Source organism: Vulpes lagopus, chromosome 21, assembly GCF_018345385.1.
Source record: "Vulpes lagopus strain Blue_001 chromosome 21, ASM1834538v1, whole genome shotgun sequence".
NCBI classification, from domain to species: domain Eukaryota; kingdom Metazoa; phylum Chordata; class Mammalia; order Carnivora; family Canidae; genus Vulpes; species Vulpes lagopus.
This window is the reverse complement of record NC_054844.1, coordinates 26,835,479-26,855,359: the sequence shown is the minus strand read 5'-3', so window position 1 is coordinate 26,855,359 and position 19,881 is coordinate 26,835,479. Positions and strand designations below refer to the sequence as shown.

Sequence of the window (19,881 nt, the reverse complement as noted above, 5' to 3'; positions counted from 1 at the left end):
AATAAAAAGCAGATCAATATTTAATCAGTTTTATGACTGCTTTAAAATGAACTACAGACTGTGCACCTCTTTATTGCCAGCACCGTGGATAGACCACCCCTGCTCTGCAAGCTCCTATTTCTTCGGCTTTGTGATGTGTGTCTGCGATTCAACTATTCAGAGGAGCTCTGGTCAATCTTGGACTCCCTCTATACCCAAGGTGGGCTCTCCTTTGCATCCTTCAAGGAACACAGAATAGGACACTGAAATAGAAGCAGAGATTCTAATGGCAGGAATAAAGATTAGAATGAAAGTGGATGTAACGAACATTCTCAACCATTTTTCTCTGACTGCTTTGCTCTCAGATCTCTTAAGATATTTTCAGAAAAAGATCCTTTGGATCTCTGTGTTTATTGCGTGGCCACCAGAAAGCCAAGCAGACTTTGGGTACCACTTGTATCTAATGCTGTATTAAATAAAATAATAAGGACGTGGGCAGTGTGCCAGGTGGTCAAAGATTATTCTGACGATTCTGTGAAGGTGTTTTGGGATAAGATTAACATTTCTTTTGCTTTTAATGTTAATTTTAATTTTTTCAAAGTGATAACACTTAAATGGATTTTTAGGCAGAAATATTTTTATTCAAAGCAACTTTAAAAAGAGGAAGAAATGTTATAAATAACTATTTCTGGGCAATTTTTAGAAGGTTTTGGTGTTGATTTGTATTTCGAATATGTGGCAGAGTGTATAGAGCTGTTCAATTTTTCTCTCCATGTTTGTAACACAACCACAGCCAGCAAACACAGAGACACCTTCGTGCAGTGTATTGAGTCAATAAAGAACATTGTGAGCGGCTTCCTTCAGACAACAGTACCAGCCTCCAGGTAATGTAAACGAAGACAGGAGCATCCTGCCACACAGAGTTTATTTACCATATTTGAGTAGGAAAAAACTTTAATCTGGTCAGGAAGTCATTTCCTACACTTCTGGAGGTCATTTTCTCTCATATTATTTACTTTTAAGCCATTTCTGAGTTTACCAAGCTTTATTTTAAGAGGCCCTGTCTATCCATTTAAAGAATTATGTTGTTTATTTCAACATTTGGCAAAGTGTCAAAATACAGACATGAAAATTCCTGTTATGTGTAGAGGGAAAACAGAAATAATTCAATTTGAAGATAGGTTTTCTTTATTCAAAATAAAGTCTAGTAAACTGAGATACCTCATTATGTTCAATACTATAATCATATGTGATTTAGCCTTTGGGGTGAAACATGGCATATTAAGGCCTGGTTATTCCATCCCTTTCTCTATGATAGGTCATGAAATAAGCATCTTTAAAGGATTTATAAATGGATATGTCAGTCTTGTCATACCAGCTGTTGTGTTCATGTGTCCTATAAATGATGTGGCCTGGGGGTATAGGGTCTGAATGTAAAGAGAGGGAAAGTACACTAGGAACATGGGCAGGCAGGACAGATGGTAAAAGAAGAGTGCCCTGCAAGGATTTACATGAGAGAAAGGAGCTGAAAGAGACAAAATGGTTCTTAGGAGTGATTGCTTTTCAGTCGAATTAGAATTATTCAGTTGAATAGGGCCTATTGTCCTTACTTGCAATGCTTTAAAAAAAAAAAAAGACTTTATTTATTCACGAGAGACACACAGAGAGAGGCAGAGATAGAGGGAGAAGCAGGCTTGATGTGGGGCTTGATTCCAGGACCCTGGAATCACAACCTGAGCTGAAGGCAGATGCTTAACCAACTGAACCATCCGGGTGCCCCCAAAGCATAGGATTCTACATCTCTGAAACTCCAAGTTTCTGCATTCCAACATTCTCCAACATTGGCGCCCCAATACTTTTACTTTTGATCATATTATAGCTGCAGGGTAATCTTTACCCCCTCTCCAAAGGAGGTCCAGAGAAGAGAAGAGTGACAGTTGAAAAGAATGTGTTTGAGATCACTATAAAAACATTGTTAATGGAACAGACAACATAATTTAAAATGGTTAGCAGTTTTTATTTAAATAAATTGTCCCAGTGCCTCATTATCTTTTCCCTTTTTATCCCTATAAAGCATTTGATTACCATTCTCCATAGGTGAGTCATTTGCATTGAAACGAGAATATTCTGTGTCTTGGTATCTATGTATGTGTACACATGTCCGTGTGTGGAAGCAAGTATGTGTGCATCAGCCAGGGACCTGGCAAAAAAACAGAATTCATTCAGATGGTTCAAATGAGAGACTTTAATAGGGTTAGGGTCGGCACACTTAAGAAGACAAATAAGGAATGGTTTGACATTCAGACTAATGACAATGAGAAACCATTATTCTTTTGAGCCATGGGGAGGAAATAGTGTGACCAGGGTCTGGTGAGCACTGTGATTGAGAGGGATGCAGCAGCCACCACAAATAATGGTGCCAGACAGTGAGAGAGCAGGAAAGAAATACCACATTTCTCTTTTTCTGGCTTCTAGTCATTTGCCAGGTCCTCTTGTTGGTCAAATCCTACTAGAAGCCAGTCATCAGAGGAGCACTAGAGGTCAGCATTCTTGGCACAGAGAAGGCAAAAAAGGGTAGAGAATGAATGAATCTAAGTCAGAAAATGGTGTGTTCTCTAGTTTTGCCTCATAGCATCCATTTTTGCCCTGTATTTAGATGAAGAAATCATCATCCCTGACTTCGAGGAGACATAAAATTCCATCAGCTACCATGCAGTGATGGAATGATATCATTCAGTCATGATTTCAATGGGAACTTTAACTGTAATATTACCATAATCACAACATTTCATATAAGGAATCCAGAAAAGGGGAGAAAAATAATCAATTAAAATTAAATATGCATACTTGTTACCATCCTTGGCTTTGTATCTGGTTATGAGGTCAAAGATTGTCACCACAAAATTTTCTTCCACTATGCAGCAGTGTAAGTGGACATTTCCTTTATCCTCAGCTAGATTCCAGCTGAGCAAATGCAGTGTTACAAACCTTCATTCCTGAAATGTCTGAGACCATAGTCCAGTCTGTATTGAGTTAGTGCAATTTTCTATGGAGAAAATGGCTTGCACATAGGTAGTTAAATTGGGAAGTGAGCACAGGAAGCAATAGTGGGAAATAAAGACAGTAAAACAGGGAAGGGATGAAGACAGCACAGGGTGGGGAGGTGCATTATCAAGTTGACCATGCAATGGATAACTGTGTTCAGTCATGCAGGTTCATCAGAAGAGCCTTTAGAAATGCATCAGATGGGCATTATAAAGGGCCCATGATGTAATGAGCACTGGGTATTATATAAGACTGATGAATTACTGAAAAAATTATATTTTATAATATTATAAAAACATAACTTAAAAAATTAAAAAATAAAAGATTAAAAAATAAAAGTTAAAAAAAAAAAAAAAAGAAATGCATCTGAGAACTGGCTTCCCAGAGTATAAAGGGGTAAGAATGTATTCTTCAGTCCTTGTCCCCAAATGGTCAAAGAATAATCACATATGGGTTAAGTTCCATGAGTTGATGTACATGAGTACTGAGTGGATACCAACAGGTAACACATGCGTTGCATCAAAGAAACCCCAGGACAAGAAGTGAAAGTACTGCAGTAAAGAGATAATGTGAGGCACTGCCAGTTTGCACTTGCACAAAGCTAGTCCATGACTCGTGGCAGTAGTCACAACAGTAGTGGCCGGAGTCAGAGAGGGACTACATGGAAAAGAAGTGGGTCATAAGATATATCTGATGAATCATATGATGTAATGCAAATGCCAAGTATTGAAATAATAAAGTAGTAGCTAAATAGCTAGTAATAAAGTAATAGTAATAGCTAAAGGCATTTAAACTGAGTACGATTTTGAGAGATGATTACCAGACTTGGAAGGCCTTTTAGAGGAATCAAGATATGTAATGGCCCACTGATGTGAAACTATGTAACATGTGAGAAAATAAATTGAAGTGCTAATTTTCTTAACATATCGTGTCTACCCACTCTTTTCATTAAATGATCTTTTAGTTGTATTTTAAGATACTTGAAAAATAATCACATCCTCAGGCTATGTGACATTGGGCAAGCCTCTAAATAACATTTAGGTTCCATTTCCTCATCTATGCAGCAAGCACATTGAACCACGTAACCTCTACGATCTTTTCTGGCTCGCAGTTGTGTGCTTCTATCCATCACTTTGGACATATTGACAGGATTATTTATCAGCAGGTAAAATGAATAGCTGTTGAAAATCAGTACATGTATATGTGTAAACAACTTGTTTACACAGTGACAGTAACATGTGGGTTGTCTAGAAATGGATTGTGGAAGAATAAGTGTGGAAAAAGTGTGGGAGCTAAATTATTTCTTTTGCTTGCCCACTTCTAACTGGCTATAGAAAACTCCACACTTGTAATGTGTAAATACTACTGATTGTGCATACAACATCATAAATATAACATGTATTAAATGGGCAAAAGACATGAAGAGAAATCTCACAGAGGAAGACATGGACATGGCCAACATGCACATGAGAAAATGCTCTGCATCACTTGCCATCAGGGAAATACAAATCAAAACCACAATGAGATACCACCTCACACCAGTGAGAATGGGGAAAATTAACAAGGCAGGAAACAACAAATGTTGGAGAGGATGCGGAGAAAAGGGAACCCTCTTACACTGTTGGTGGGAATGTGAACTGGTGCAGCCACTCTGGAAAACTGTGTGGAGGTTCCTCAAAGAGTTAAAAATAGACCTGCCCTACGACCCAGCAATTGCACTGTTGGGGATTTACCCTAAAATTTTTTGTTTTTAAATTTCTTCCCCTTAAACTACAAAATGCTTGGTCAGGTAGAGAGTAGATTGGTAAAAATCATTTGAACTGGGAATGTTTGAAAGTTGTTTTAAGCTTTTATTACTCTCTGCTGCCTGGTTCTCTTGCCATGGAAAGAGTAGTAAGAGAATTAAGCTGGCTTGCTTATAAGAATTGAATATTGTACACATTGAAAAATTAAACATTTATGTTTATAAGTTTTTAAAAGGATTATTATTAATAGAAATTGTTTTGGATAAGAGCAAAGATTGTTAAAGGCATTTATATATATAAATTAACACATATGTGATATATAGATGCAGTAGGTTAAGATCCCATTTGCCGGAATTATATAAAACTTTGTGGTCTCCTTCAGTCTTTCTCAGGTCCATTATGTTTTTAGTAAAAATGAATTGTAATTTCACTGTAACTTTTTAATCATTTCCAAATTTGTAAGCAGTGATCAATACAACTCTTTTATTCATGGTGATTTGAACATTGACAAGTATCATAATTTATGTCAAAATATCTTATAAATTCCTCTTGTGAGCTTTGAAAACTCAGTCTCTGAAAAATATCTATTAAATAGACAATATTCATAGGACATATTTGCACCTAAAGCAAAGATAGTTGTGCTTTATTAGTGCTACATAGCCCAAGTGTCAATGGATTTGTTAAGTGGCATTAACAAAATCTTTTAAAATATTATTGTGCCGGCAATAAATAAGTGGAATTTGAAATTAAAAGCAAATTACCATGTACACTGACACCAGAGAGAGAGAGAGAGAGAGATACTTAGACACGAATTTAACAAAATATATAAGATCTATAGGAGGAATACTATAAAACTCTGATGAAAGGCATTAAAAAGAACTAATAAGTGGAGAAATATTTCAAGTTCATGATTAGGAAGTTTTAATACTATTAATATTTCAGTTCTTCACAATGTAATCTCAATAAAAATCCCAGCAAGGTTTTTTTGGATATTGACAAACTGATTCTAAAGAGTATTTGGAGAAGTAGAAGATCCAGGTGATCAACTCAATGTTGGAGAAGAACAAAGTCCGAGGGCTGACACTACCCAACTTTAAGACTTACTATAAGGCTGCAGTAATAAAGACAGGGTCATATTGCTGAAAGAATAGACAAATAGACCAATGGAACAGAATAGAGAGTCCAGAAATAGACCCACATAAATATAGTCAACTGATCTTTGACAAAAGAGCAAAGCAATACAATGGAGTAAAGATAGTCATTACAACAAATGGGTACTGGTACAATTGGACATCCACATGTAAAAAACTAAATCTATTCTAGGCAAAGCTTATCACTACTAGACTTGCCTTATGAAAAATGCTGAAACGATGCTAAGTAATAACGTGAAACTAATAAAAGTATAACTCACTGTGAAAAGTAAATACATAGTCAAAATCAGAGTACTATAATGGTGGTTTATAAATCACTTATCTCTAGTATAAAAGTTGTAAGACAAAAATATTAAAAATAACTACAACTAAACTAATTTCTTAATGAATATACAATAAAAAAAGATGTAAAGTGTGACATTAGTGACATTACATGTGGGAATAGGAAAGATGGAGAAGTGCAGTTGAAGCTGCTATCAGCTTAAGATAGACTTCTAACTATAAGATGTTTTATGTAAACTTAATGATAACTGCAAAGAAGAAATCTTTAGTAGATATACAAAAGATAAAGAAAAAGGAATCAAAACACACCACTACAAAAAATCAACAAATTACAAAGAAAGACAGCAAGAGGGGAATATAGGAACAAAGGAACTATAGAACAGCCAGAAAATAATGAAAAAGATGGTTGCAGTAAATCTTTACTTATCAGTAATTACTTTAAATATAATGAATTCAATTCTTTACTCACTAAACAGAGTGACTGATGGATAAAGAAACAAGATCCAACTATATTTTGCCTACAAGTGACTCAGTTTAGTTTTAAGGACTCATATAGGCTGAAAGTGAAGTGATGGAGAAAGATATTTTATGTAAATGGCAATCAAAAGATAGCAGGTTTGGCTATACTCCTATCAGAAAAATAGACTTTCAGTCAAAATCTGTCACAAGAGACAAAGAAGGTCACTGCATAATGATACAGGGGTCAACTTATTAGGAGGACATAACAGTTGCAAATATGTATGTACCCAACATTGGAGCACCAAAATAAAGAAAATGTTAACAGAAACGAGAGGAGAAATAGACAGCAATACCACAATAGGAGGAGACTTCAACATCCCACTTTCATCAATGGATAGAATATCCATACAGAAAATCAATAAGGAAAGAGCAGACTTGAATAACACTATAGATTTGATTGACCTAACAGATATATACAGAGAATTCCATCCAACAGCAGCAGAATACACATCCTCTCAAGTGTACATGCAGTTTCTCTAGAGTACATTATATGTTGGACCAAGAACTTGTGTTAACAAATTTAAGAAGATTAAAGTCACATCAAGTATCTTTTCTAGGCACAATGTATGGAACTAGAAATCAATTACAAGAGGAAAAGGGGAAAATGAACAAATTTGTGAAATTAAACAATATACTTCTAAACAACCAATGGGTCCAAAAGGATATCAGAAGGAAAATCAAAAGTACCTTGAGACAAATGAATATAGAAACACAATATATCAAAACTTATGCGATGTAGCAAAAATTGTTCTTAGAGGGAAGTCTATTGTGGTAAATGTCTACATTAAATTTTTTTTCAAATGAACAACCTCACTTTATTCCATTTTAACCTAATTTTATTCTTTTTTCTAGAAAAAGAAGAAAAAACTAAGCCCAAATTTAGCAGAAGGAAAGAAAAATAAAGATTAGAGCAGAAATAAATGGAGACTAGAACAATAACAGAAAAGATCAACTAAAAGTTGATTTTTTGTAAAGATAAACAAAATTAACAAACCTTTAGGTAGACTAACCAAGGGGAAAAAATAGGACACAAATATATAAAGTTATAAATGGAGAAAACATATAATAAAAGAGGAGACAACAATTGATAGCACAGAAATATGAAATATGAACAATGATATGCCCACAAATTGGACAGCTTAGGAGAAATGGATACATTCCTAGAAACATAAAGCCCACCAAGACTAAATTATCAAGAAATAAAAATAGACCAATTACAAGTATGATGATTAAAGCAGTAACCAAAACCTTTCAACAAAGAAAAGTTCAAGACCTCATGGCTTCACAAGTGAATTCTGCCAAATGTTTACAAAATTAACACCAATCCTCAAAACCTTCCAAAACACTGAAGAGGAGGGAACACTTCCTAACTCATATTATGTGGTCAGCATGACCCTCATACCAAAGACAGATAAAGACACCACAAGGAAAGAAAATTATAAGTCAATATCCCTGATGAACAGAGGTACAAAAATCCTCAATAGGGCAGCCTGGGTGGCTCAGTGATTTAGTGCCACCTTCAGCCCAGGGCCTGATCCTGGAGTCCCAGGATCAAGTCCCACATTAGGCTCCCTTCATGGAGCCTGCTTCTCCCTCTGCCTGTGTCTCTGTCTCTGTCTCTCTCTCTGTGTGCATCTCTCATGAATAAATAAATGAAATCTTAACAAAAAAAAACAAAAAAACAAAAATCCTCAATAAAATGCCAGCAAACTAAATTTGACAGCACATTAAAAGGATCATACACCACGGTGAAGTGGGATTTATTCCTGGGATGCAGGGATGTTTCAACATAGGCAAATAAAATAATATGATATGCCAGAATAAAAGGATAAAAGAATAAAGGATAAAAATGATACTTTGTTCTTCTGAGAATTTTAAGAAGGGCCACATCAATTGAGATTGTCTGTGCTGAGTAATAAAACTGGTAGGTGATAAAAAATCAGGACTAAGATGGCCATGTTTGGGTAAAGTGAAAGTAAAGCAGAAAAGGCTGGTTGATAGAGAAAGAGGAGAATAAAATAGTCATGTGAAGAGAGGATGAGACAAAACTATGCAGGGACAGAGAGAGGCAGAAAGATACAGATTGTTTTGGCTCCTTCAGGTCTTTTGCTTAATGGTCTCAGTTTGGAATGAAAATGCTATCTTCTGAGTTCTGTGAGACATCTGTATATCCTTCCAAAAAAGCTCCTCCTTTTGCAAATCTTGAATAAGATCTACATCTTGCAGCAGAATGATCTACGTGTCAGAAATAAATGTCTAAGCAACTACATTCCCCCCCTCCTCAATGCAGAGTAGACAGAGAAAGGGGATAGGTGGGATAAGAGAAGGGATAAGTAAAAGATTCAGAGAACAAGGTGGTATGAGATACCATAGGAATATAGAGCTCGTATAACTCATCATAGAAACTGGGACAACTTTGGAAGTGAAATAGGGTGCTTTCAGTAATTATGTCAGGACACCAGCCATAAACCAGGATTGTCCTCTGTTTTTCAGGATGTATGGTCATTTAAGTCATGAAGGAATCTTGGGTAGCTTTAGCTACGATGACAGGCAATGATGACAGGAGAGAGAGTAATATCTGGAGGGAATAAGGGCATCTGGACCAAGGGAGGTCCATTCACATGGGGAAATCATCAAATACAGGCAATTAAAAAAAATACCTCATTGTTAATTAGGTGTTAACTTCTTATTTTTGTTTTGCTTATTTTTATAATTAAGATCTCATGTTCTTGGTCGCCTGCTAAAAGAATATAACAAATAAGATTAATTTGTCACTGTACAAAAATCCATTGAAGAATATTGGAGTATTCCAACACAACAGAAGCTTTAAGCATTTTTGTTTTTTAGCTTTAAGCATTTATATTAGAAATGACAGTTGATTGTTAGATAAAGCGGCTTAAACTGAAAAATTCACCCCTAACATGTATTTTATATAAACTTAAAACATATAAATGGATCTTCATATACAATTCTTTCTTTTCATGACCCTGAAATTTTCTTTGAATGTGGATCCACTGTTTGAGGTTCAATACAGTCTCCTTTCCATTAACCACATCCATTGTGTATCACTTTCAATGTCCAAGTTTTGGTTCTTTACTGTGAAGCAAGAACTTTAAAAAGGGAAAATATTCTCAGCACAGTTTTGTTACTTTTCCCCCTAGTGTGTTTACATTTATCTACTTCCACCTAATTGAATGAGATTTTTCTTGTCATTTATATTTATTCGGTCTTCCCAAGCATTATATTTAACTCTCGTTAAAACAGTAACTATATTTTTTCACTCCTGGTTCATAGGCTTTTGTAATATTTAATTAAATTGTGAAATAATAAATTTAACTGGCTTGTGTTGGCTTGGGAATACACAAATGTGTGTTGGTACATATACGATATGTAAGTGCAGGAATGAGCAGATCTATTTAGCAAGCATTTGGTAAGACTCAGTTATTAGGCACTATGTGTTTATATTGGGAATGCAGAGCTCTGATTAATTTGGTGAATAGGTGAAGGGAGAGACTGAGTCAGAGTTTTTAACACATTATGTTAGAAAAAAAATCTTTGTGAGAGGAAGATAGAAGCTTTTGGAAACTTAGAATCCTGTGTCTCTGATTTTAAATTTCATGGATGTTTTTTACAGGTTTAAAAATATTACATCAATGAGAAAAAGGAAGAAATAAAGCTCGCCGTATTTGGTGGTGTAATAAATAAACTATACAGATGCCAATTACATTGCATCATTCATAAGTCCTCTGAGAAATTTATGAAAAGATAATATTATGAGGAAGTTCCTTTCACCAGCATTATTTTCACAGGTTTTTTTCTTCTTCTTCCAGAAAGTGAAAAACATCTCTCTAAATTTTTACTTAAAACACATCATCCAGGCACTGGGCAATGTGCTTGCACTTCTTAATCTATTGTAGGGAATACTGTATTTCAAGTGGTGAGATGAGGTGCCAAAGTATCAGCCATTTCCCATTGGCTGAGGGTTGAGGGAACTTATGTATAGGTAGAACTAGATGCATCTATAACCCTGGAAGTAAATCCTTTGAGTAAGTTACAATTTCAGGGACATAAGCATTGATGATTATCAACTTCAGAAAATAGTTTCTCCCAGAATGCTTGCCTGTGTGGGTTCTCTGCAGCTGCTTTATAGACTTTATATCGTTCAATCCTCCCAACGCACATATGGCATTGGCATTTGGATCTCTACCGTGGATTGAAAAAAAAAAATGGAGGCTTAGAAAAGTTGGGTCTGTTGCCAAAGATCAAACAACTAGCAAAGGCCTGATGCCAAGCCCAAGCTTTCCCTTCCTGTACAACCTGTTCCCTCCCAGGCTTGAAGTGTCCGTGTGTGCAGGTCAGGAAGGTACAAACACACTGAAACCAGGCACTGCCCTTTATATTTTGAATGAGCGTTCCCTTCATAGACATCCTACATGCTACGGCTATGATTTATGCAAGTCTTCAGAACTGGGAACGATACCAACAATGATAATTATCCTCTCAAAAATGATTCCTCAATATTCTGGTGTTAGTTTAGAGGACAAAGCTTCTGAATCCTTGTCATGCAAATAGAAAATCCCTGTATAACCATTAGAATAATGAGCTCTGTTAATTTCCTATTTATTATGTTAAGACAGGATTAGAGTTGTTACTCGTTTATGACTATTATTATCAGTAATATTACTTACTTTGTTTATAAAATAAAATAAGTACACTAATCCTAAGTACAGGAGTGTTGATTGGATAATCTCTGGAGATTATTTTGAGACTGCAGTTTTGGATAATGTTTTTTCTCTTTATTAAAGAAATAAGGGTTGGTAACTTCAGAGGAAATGGACAGAATGTATTTAATTTCAGCCAGGAGAAGGAAACAAAACAAAAGGAGGTTTTCAAAGGACTGTTTTGCCTCAAGTATATTTGCTATTTTAAAATGTAACTTGGAATATATAAATTAGACCATGGCTCCCTATACATATTGAGTTTTATATAAAAAGTAGTAGAATGAAGAGCAGTACAGGGACTTTTAGCCTGTGATAGTGTTGCCAATTCAGAGAACAGAAAATAGTACATAGCAGCTTCCTTGATCTTTGAAGCCCGGGGTAAATCGACACACTTAGATGAACACTCACCTAAGGATTAGTGATGTCCGTTCTCCACATCTGCCTTTCTTCCATTCCTTTGTTTATTTTCCCCACCCAGACTGTCCTCCTTATTCGCAGCTGCATGAGTTGAACCCTTCATGGACAACTTGTTATCAGCCTCTTCCCTGAGGCCTTCCATGAATACCTTACTTAGAAGTTCTCTCTCCACTCCTTGAACTCCTCGAGAACATGTGATATTTAGTAATCACATAACCTATATCAGGCACTGATATAGGAGGGAAGGAAATTTGATTTCTAGTTCACTGTATTTCTCATCATAACTTACAAAAAAGATGTTCAAAGAGGGGGTGTTAATACCCAGCTTATGAATAATTGGCTACGTATTAGATATTTTTTGCCTCCAGTATTTTTCCAACTTGTCCCTGACACCCACAATTTAATCATTGGTTATACATTTCAGCGACTTATGTACTGTAGATTTTCCTGTTAAGGCAAATAGTCTAATACTAGTCAGTCAATTGTCACTTAATGTAAATATACACACATATATAGTATATATTTTCTGGGACATTATGAGAAGATGAGAAGGTAATGGGTAATGAGAAGGGGAGGCTTGCTGAGAGATAGGAAGAGGCAGAAAAAGGGAGGCAGAAACCTAGACAAACCAGGGGCTGTGCTCTCTCTAAGCCTTGCTAGGTATGGATATTCTCATTAAGAAACTCTTCTAAGAAAACATTTTTTTAAAATAGTTTTTTGTTCTTAAACCTAATTCTAACATGGAATTACTCAAATCTAAGGCCTTCCTGGAACTTGGTAAGTATTGGCAAGTTTGATTCCTTCAAACCTTTTCAAACTCGCCGGATTGTTTATTCGGAAGCAGCTAGACCTGGGATTTGTCTTGACCACATGAAACCATTTGTCATCCATCCGTCAATCTGTGGCAGGACGCAGTTGTTATGGCTGTCTTGCCAATTAAGCACATTTAGGGCTCTCTAATTGAAGCTTCAAATAGTGGCATCTGTTCTTCATCATTTTAATCTGTGGTCATTTTCTGGAAAGGCCAAAGATGGCCAATTCATCCTTAGACTGGAAATCAATATGCCTCTAACCTCATGTGGCCCAGATTTTATGAATAACATCCATGGTTTCATTCAGAAATGTTCCACCTTGCTTTGATTCTTGGAAAAATAGAGATCATTCTACACTCTGCTTTCCAGATGGTTCTGTCTTTAGCTGGCATTTAGCAATGAGCCAGAAGCCTGCTTATTAGAATAGAATAATCGTGGGTAGTATACTAGTGCTATGGCAGGGATCTTATCTTTCCCATCAGATGCCACTGTGAATGGCTCTGGGCTCAACTGAAGATTTTGATAGGTTGAGCAATGACAGGCATTTCCTGAGTTGTGAAGTGCTGAAAGATTTGCCACTAAAATAGACGGGTTTCAGTGATAAGTTAATCAAACCTTTCTGATGCTGGCTTATATCCGAGTTAGACACATGGGAAGCTGCTGCCCATCACCTATGTATGTTTTGTTGTGTGTACGTTTTTCATTTGGGTAAAATCTATATTATCTTATATTATTGGGCCACTGCTTTCTGTGTTCTTCCTGAGGAGCCATTGCTTATACCAAACTAATAACTAACATATTCTCCTATGCTGTCCTTTAAACCCTAATTTTTGAGTGTGGTATAAGAAAGCAGCTAAGGTTCTTTTTCCATATGGATATATTCAGTTGTTCTGGCACTATGTGTTAAAAAGCCATTCCTTCCCCCCCTCGGGATTGCTTTGGCATCTTTGTGGAAAATTAAGTGTCTATGTAAGTATGGGTTTATTTTGGAGCATTCTATTTTATCCCATTGATCAGTTTTTCTCTGGTTTAGCCAATACCATACTGCTTTTATTATTGCACTTTTGCAGTGAGTCTTGAAATCAGATAATGTAAATCCTAAAACTTTGTTCTTTTTCAGGCTTCAAATAGTCCAGGTTCTTTGTAGTTCTGTGCATATTTTGTAACCAGCATTTGAGTTTCTACAAAAACAAAAACACACACAAAAAAACTCTTGCTAGATTTGTGGCCTGGATTGTGTTGCATCTATAGATTAATTTGTTGAGAATTATTATCCTTGTAATAATGAGTATTCTTGTCTATGAGTATGGTATATCTATTTATTTGGGTCTTCTTTATATTTTCTCAGCAATAGTGTATTCTTTTCAGTGATAACATTCTACATATCTTTTGATTAATTTATTCCTAAATGCTTTATGGTACATGGTACTATTGTAAATGGAATACTAATTTAATTTTCAATCATTTCTCTTGACATAAAAATAAAACTGATTTTTATATTTCAACCTTGTATTCTATGACCTTTTTAATTTGCTTATTAGTTCTTTAGGATTGTTTAGTAGGATTCTTAGGTTTTTCTATATACCCAATGATGTCATCTGAAAATAGCATCAGTTTTGCCTCTTCCTTTCCAATCTATATGCCCACCTTCTTTCCCTTCTGTTATTACAATTTTGGAATCACATAATACTCAATGAGTGATGATGAGATTGGACATCATGATCTTAGGGAGAAAATTAATTTTGCCATTGTGTTTAACATTGTACATATGTATATTATATATACCTATATACACACATGTATGTATACATACATAAAAAGGATAGTTCTCTAAGCTTGAATTAGACTATTAAGAATACACTCCTGAGAGAGGGGCTGCTACTAAAGCTGTGTGGAAGAAATTGAAATCAGAGGTTTATTTTGGAGAGAGAAAAGGAACAGCTCTCACATATATACCACAAAAAATGTTATTACTATCATCCCTTTTGAGAGAAGGGGAAAAAAAGAAGTTTAAGAGGTTAAGTAGCTTGCCAAAGGTACACAGACAGCTTGTAGAAGATCCAGAATTATGGCACAATAGAAACAGTATTACTCTAGATGTCAAGAAACTTTTTATAACAAGTTTAACTTGGTTATATCATGAACAATGGGCCCTATAGTTATTCACTGAAAGTCTCTGGAACTCAGTTTACCTCTTTCAAAATTAAGCTCTAAGATGAGCTCTATGAATCACAAATTTTATAGTCAAAGATGGATTGCCATATCACGTTCCCCCCATTTTTATTAAATTGATTGATGAACCATTTGTGACCTGAAATATCAGAAAGCAAATGGCAGTATCAGTTGTATTGAAACACAAAGCTACTAGAATATTGATTTTGTGTATGAAACTTGGAACAAAACAAGCTAGTTTAGAAGCTGAGTTTACATAGTATTGTGTCTTCATTTTCTTTTTAAAAGATCTTATGATTTGCATAGTTTTAAATTTTCTATTTCATAATTCAATGATTGTAAATAATTAAAGCATCAATATTTAAAATTATGGAGGAGTGGGGTGCCTGGAGGAGTAGGGAGCTTGGTCAATTAAGCCTCTGATTCTTGGTTTTGGCTCAGATCACTATCTCAGGATCCTGAGATAGAGCCCCATGGTGGGCTTCACAGTCAGCACAGAGTCTGCTTGAGATTCTCTCCCTCTCCTCCTCCGCTCCTTTCCTTACTTTCTCTTTCTCTCTCTCTCTCTCTCTCAAATAAATAAATAAAATATTAAAATTATAGAGGAGACATTTTGGTAATGGGAAGAATATAAACATATTTGAATGCTGCTTCTGACCAGAGGAGTAAGAACAAACTATTTAACCTCTTGGCTCTCAGATTCTTCACTAGAAGAGGAGCAAGAGAGAAGAGTGAAGATAAAGACTTCTCTCCCAAAGCTGTATAGAATCTATGAGATAATACAAATAAAACAAACAGCAAAATATCTGTACTAGGAGGTACATAATTATTTGTGTCTTTCCCAATTTTGGTTATGAATGATGTTTATAAATGTGCTTCATAATACAGTGTATATTTCTGAGCTAGTCTAGACAACTTGGAATGTGAACCTTTGGTTACTAAAGATTTTGTTAAAAGCTGAGACACTCCTCTCCATGCCTAAAATTAACCCACAGATTGAAGGATTAAGGGAGGGAGCTGTAAAAATTGGAATTGTATGTTCTTGGTTTTGCATAATATGCCTCACTCCCACTGTCTCCTGATTCCAACCCCGAGATAAATATATTTAAAGATAAATTCTCAAAAAAAATCTCAGTGCATTCTGATGTTGGCCTTTCATTGTTAGGAGCACTTTCAGCTGCAAGTAATAGAGAATCCAGCTAACAATGGCTTGAGTAAAAAGATTATGTTTTCTTACCTAACAAGAAATATGTGGTAGCTTGTGCTGATTCAGCAGTTCAGAGACATCAGATTTGGTGTTTCTGAAGTTCTCTTTGTCTTCATTTTTGACAGGACTCCTGTCACTGCTCCAGGCATTGGGCTCATGCTGAAATCTTGAAGAGGTTTTGCCAGCTATCTTTGTCCCCTTTATCAGTGAAGCACAAGTTTCCAGATGTTCACCAGCAGACATCTGCTTCTGTCTTTTTGGCCAGAAGCATGTGACACAGCCACCTGTAGCCATAAGGGAGGCTGGGTAAAACAGTTGATGTGCTCTAGCTTCTGTGGAAGGTGTAAGATTAGTTCAAAATGGATATGTGCTAACTGAACGGCAGTAAATGCTCTTGTCTCCCTTACCAGGTACTTAAGAATTTCTTCCTTAATTGAATTTTTCATCTTCTGCACAGTCCAAAATTTACTCCCAGGAGGATTACATAGCTGTGGGAGAAAAATAAATTCTATCTGAAAGCTTAAGATTCTAGGTAATAGAGCAGACTTTACCCTACATGTAATAACTGGTTTTAGGAGTCTGGGAAGGCTAATTAATATCTTCCCAAATTCTTCTTCATCCACTAACTTATGCTTGAATTTCCTGTTTCATCCTTAATAACCCATTTATTCTAATTAACATATACAGAGCATCTCTGAGGTAACAGTGGAAGATGCTAACCAGTGTTTTGCAATTACCTATGAAGTGAGAAGCTGCAAGTAGATTTCTAAGAGGATTAAGTAAAGTATTAAGGCACTGAAGGAGGTAGAGTGTGGGAACCAAAGAAAAATTTCATCCCCTTGACAATTTTGTCCAGAATTAATCCTTTTACGTAACTCATCATAATGTTTTGTATATTATCTACTCCTCCAGGAGCCAATAGTTGAATTAGATTCTTTTTTTTCTTTCCAAAAGGATAAACACCAACCAATACACATTCATCTTATCTCCTCTTACTTGAAATAGAAGTAAGAGGAAGCCAAAGTGACTTTCCTGGCTAATTTCAGAATGTACGGTGCACTCTCCTGCTTCTACATCATTGCCCATAATACATCCTATCCAGAACATTCTCACTGCCCACTGAAATTTTGCTTGTTGGTCAGTGCCATTAAAAAATACTCCCCTCTTTATTCATCCCTTTTAGCATACACTGTTTGGAGTTTCTCTTTGTGGCAGTAACCATATGCCACCTGGTATGGTGTATGGTAGATATAGTGTTACAACCCTATTAAATCCTAAGATCCTTTTTCTCAGAGGCTGACAATGAGTCATCTCTGCAGTACCTTTCATGACAACTCTCACGTTATAGGCACTTAATTTTTAATCTTTTCGTTTGATTTTTACTCTATTTTACCCTATTTGTGGATACATGTAGAATAAATTGTGGAATAAATGAATACATGGAATAATGCTGTGCCTTGAGAAATCATTGACCTAAACAAATTGAAAAATTCTCAAATCCCCTGCAGCACCATCACCAGGCAGTGTATGTATGTTCTTTTGATGAACAGCTCACTTTTGACATTCTATGTTTGAGTTGTTGCTGCTGTTATATTTTAGAGGTATTATTGAAAATAATAAAGAAGGACCATGTTCTTTGTAATAGATAATAAAAATAGATAATAAGAGATAATAATTCTTTGTAAGAATTCTGAGCATTTGGCACTAAAATATGACAGCCAGTAATTTCTTTAGTTCTCAGAGAAATAAACTGCTAATTCAGTAACTTGCTATGACTGGTGCCTTTTGGCTTTACTGTCGTAGTTCTTCCATTTGGTAGTCGGTAGTTAAACTGGATTCTTCTTTCTTTGCCAAGAAAGTAGATAACAATAAAATTGTAGTGTTTCTATATAGTATTAATAATATGTCATTCTTTCCCCTTGTGGCTCATTTGCTCTGAGCAAGAAGACTCATAATGTTGCCTGTCCTTCACTGAAAATTAACTCAAAGCAGATTCACACTAAATGGAAGAGCTACTCTGTCAAAAGGTGAGAGATAACCATTGACCAGGGAACTACTGGTGATTCAGTGATTCCAAGGGTAGTACAAGGACATATCACTCCTGGGTCCTGCTGTCTAAAGATGTTGCCAATACAATAAATTGAGACGGTCTTATCAACTCACTATGAATAAAACATCACTGGGAGAATATTAATCTTTTTAAAAATTTAATACAAATACATGATCATTTCAATTTTCTTTCACTTAGAACATGTCTATCCTGACACTTCAAAAATTTCAAACAACAGGCTTTGTATTTTTAAAAAATAGATTCCTTTTTATTTATTTATTTTTAAATATTTTATTTATTTATTTGAGAGAGAGAGAGAGTGAGAGAAAGAGCAAGAGCAGGGGGAGAGGGAGATGCAGACCCCCACTGAGCAGGGAGCCTGGTGTGGGGCTTGATCCCAAGATCCTGGGATCATGACCTGAGCCGAAGGCAGATGCTTAAGTGACTGAGCCACCCCGGCGCCCCTAGATTCCTTTGTATTATGCTTCTGACAGTTTTTTTCACCCATAGAACCTAGGAATTCGGGATCCCTGGTTGACGCAGCGGTTTGGCGCCTGCCTTTGGCCCAGGGCGCGATCCTGGAGACCCGGGATCGAATCCCACGTCGGGCTCCCGGTGCATGGAGCCTGCTTCTCCCTCTGCCTGTGTCTCTTTCTCTCTCACTGTGTGCCTATCATAAATAAATAAAATTTAAAAAAAAAAAAAAAAAGAACCTAGGAATTCCATGATTTTCAGGAACAGAAACAGTCTCAGGCTAGTAATAATATAACTGTTAAATATTTTACCAAAGCTCAAAATTTTTCTTCAATTAAAAGGATGCTAGATCTAACGAAAGTAGAGGAGGATTTCCATCAGAGATGTAGGACTGCTATTTACTCCTCTCCTGACACTGTGTGTGAAACACCAAGGAGAACCCTGGAAAAAGTCAAATTAAAGGGGAGACAGTTTAAATCACTTCAAGAATTCAAAATGAAACTGAATGCTGCCCATCCCACCTCCACCACACAAATAAGGATCTTCCAATTACAAAATTTCCATCCAGTCTTTTTTTCAAATCCTAGCCTACAAATTTTGTTTTCCCTTTCTTCTTGTTCAGGCTTGGATTCCCTTCAGATCTGTGATGCTGTCTTTATTTCACAAAATTGGGATTCCTTACCTTCTGAGGACCGCTTACTGATTTGAGACTAATCCTTCTTTTGCCAGAGTGTCAACAAATTGTCCAAGACTGTGTTCCTGAAATAGCTGAAATCATTTTCAGGCCAAACTCCATAGACATTACATTTTATTATCCTAGAAAGAACCACAAGACATTAGTCACTGCTAGCTGCATTCCTATGCTGTGAAAGACTTTTATAGCTTCTGTTACTATATTTATGAAAGTGCCCCAGTTTTCTCAACACTATTTAGAACAACAAGTCATCATGCTCCCATACTATCAGCCACCCTGTGTCACAGAGGCTTTGATAAGCTCAGTGGACATTTCGGAAGTGCCTTGTCCTGAGTCAGCTGAGGCTTCGTGCGCTCTTTACCTCTGGTTTGTGGTCAGTGGCCGGGACAAAATGTTTCTGTTCTTCAATCTCAGAGACATGTGAGTCTGGTAATTCGTCAGCAAGGTCCCTTGGCTCAAACTTCTTTAAGTGATCATTCCTCTGAACCATCTCCTTCTGCTTTATCATGGTGTTCTTGGAAGGCCCTCAGCAAGAAGCCTATAGTAAAAAGAGAGTATACCACTTTACTCACCTAAAATGAAGTCACTGTAGTAGTTTATGCTCTTTTATACT

At 36.1% G+C, this 19,881-nt stretch overlaps 1 long non-coding RNA gene across 2 annotated transcripts in view; it reads right to left on the bottom strand.

The window, feature by feature from the left end:
• LOC121480301 overlaps positions 1-19,391 on the bottom strand; it is a 31,797-nt gene extending 12,406 nt beyond the window's left edge. For both annotated transcript variants that reach the window (XR_005984928.1, XR_005984929.1), the window contains exons 1-2: positions 19,257-19,391; positions 16,081-16,334 (exon numbers count right to left, since the gene is read on the bottom strand). This is a non-coding gene — a long non-coding RNA (uncharacterized LOC121480301). The remainder of the gene's footprint in view (positions 1-16,080; positions 16,335-19,256) is intronic.
• Positions 19,392-19,881: the final 490 nt, after the last annotated feature.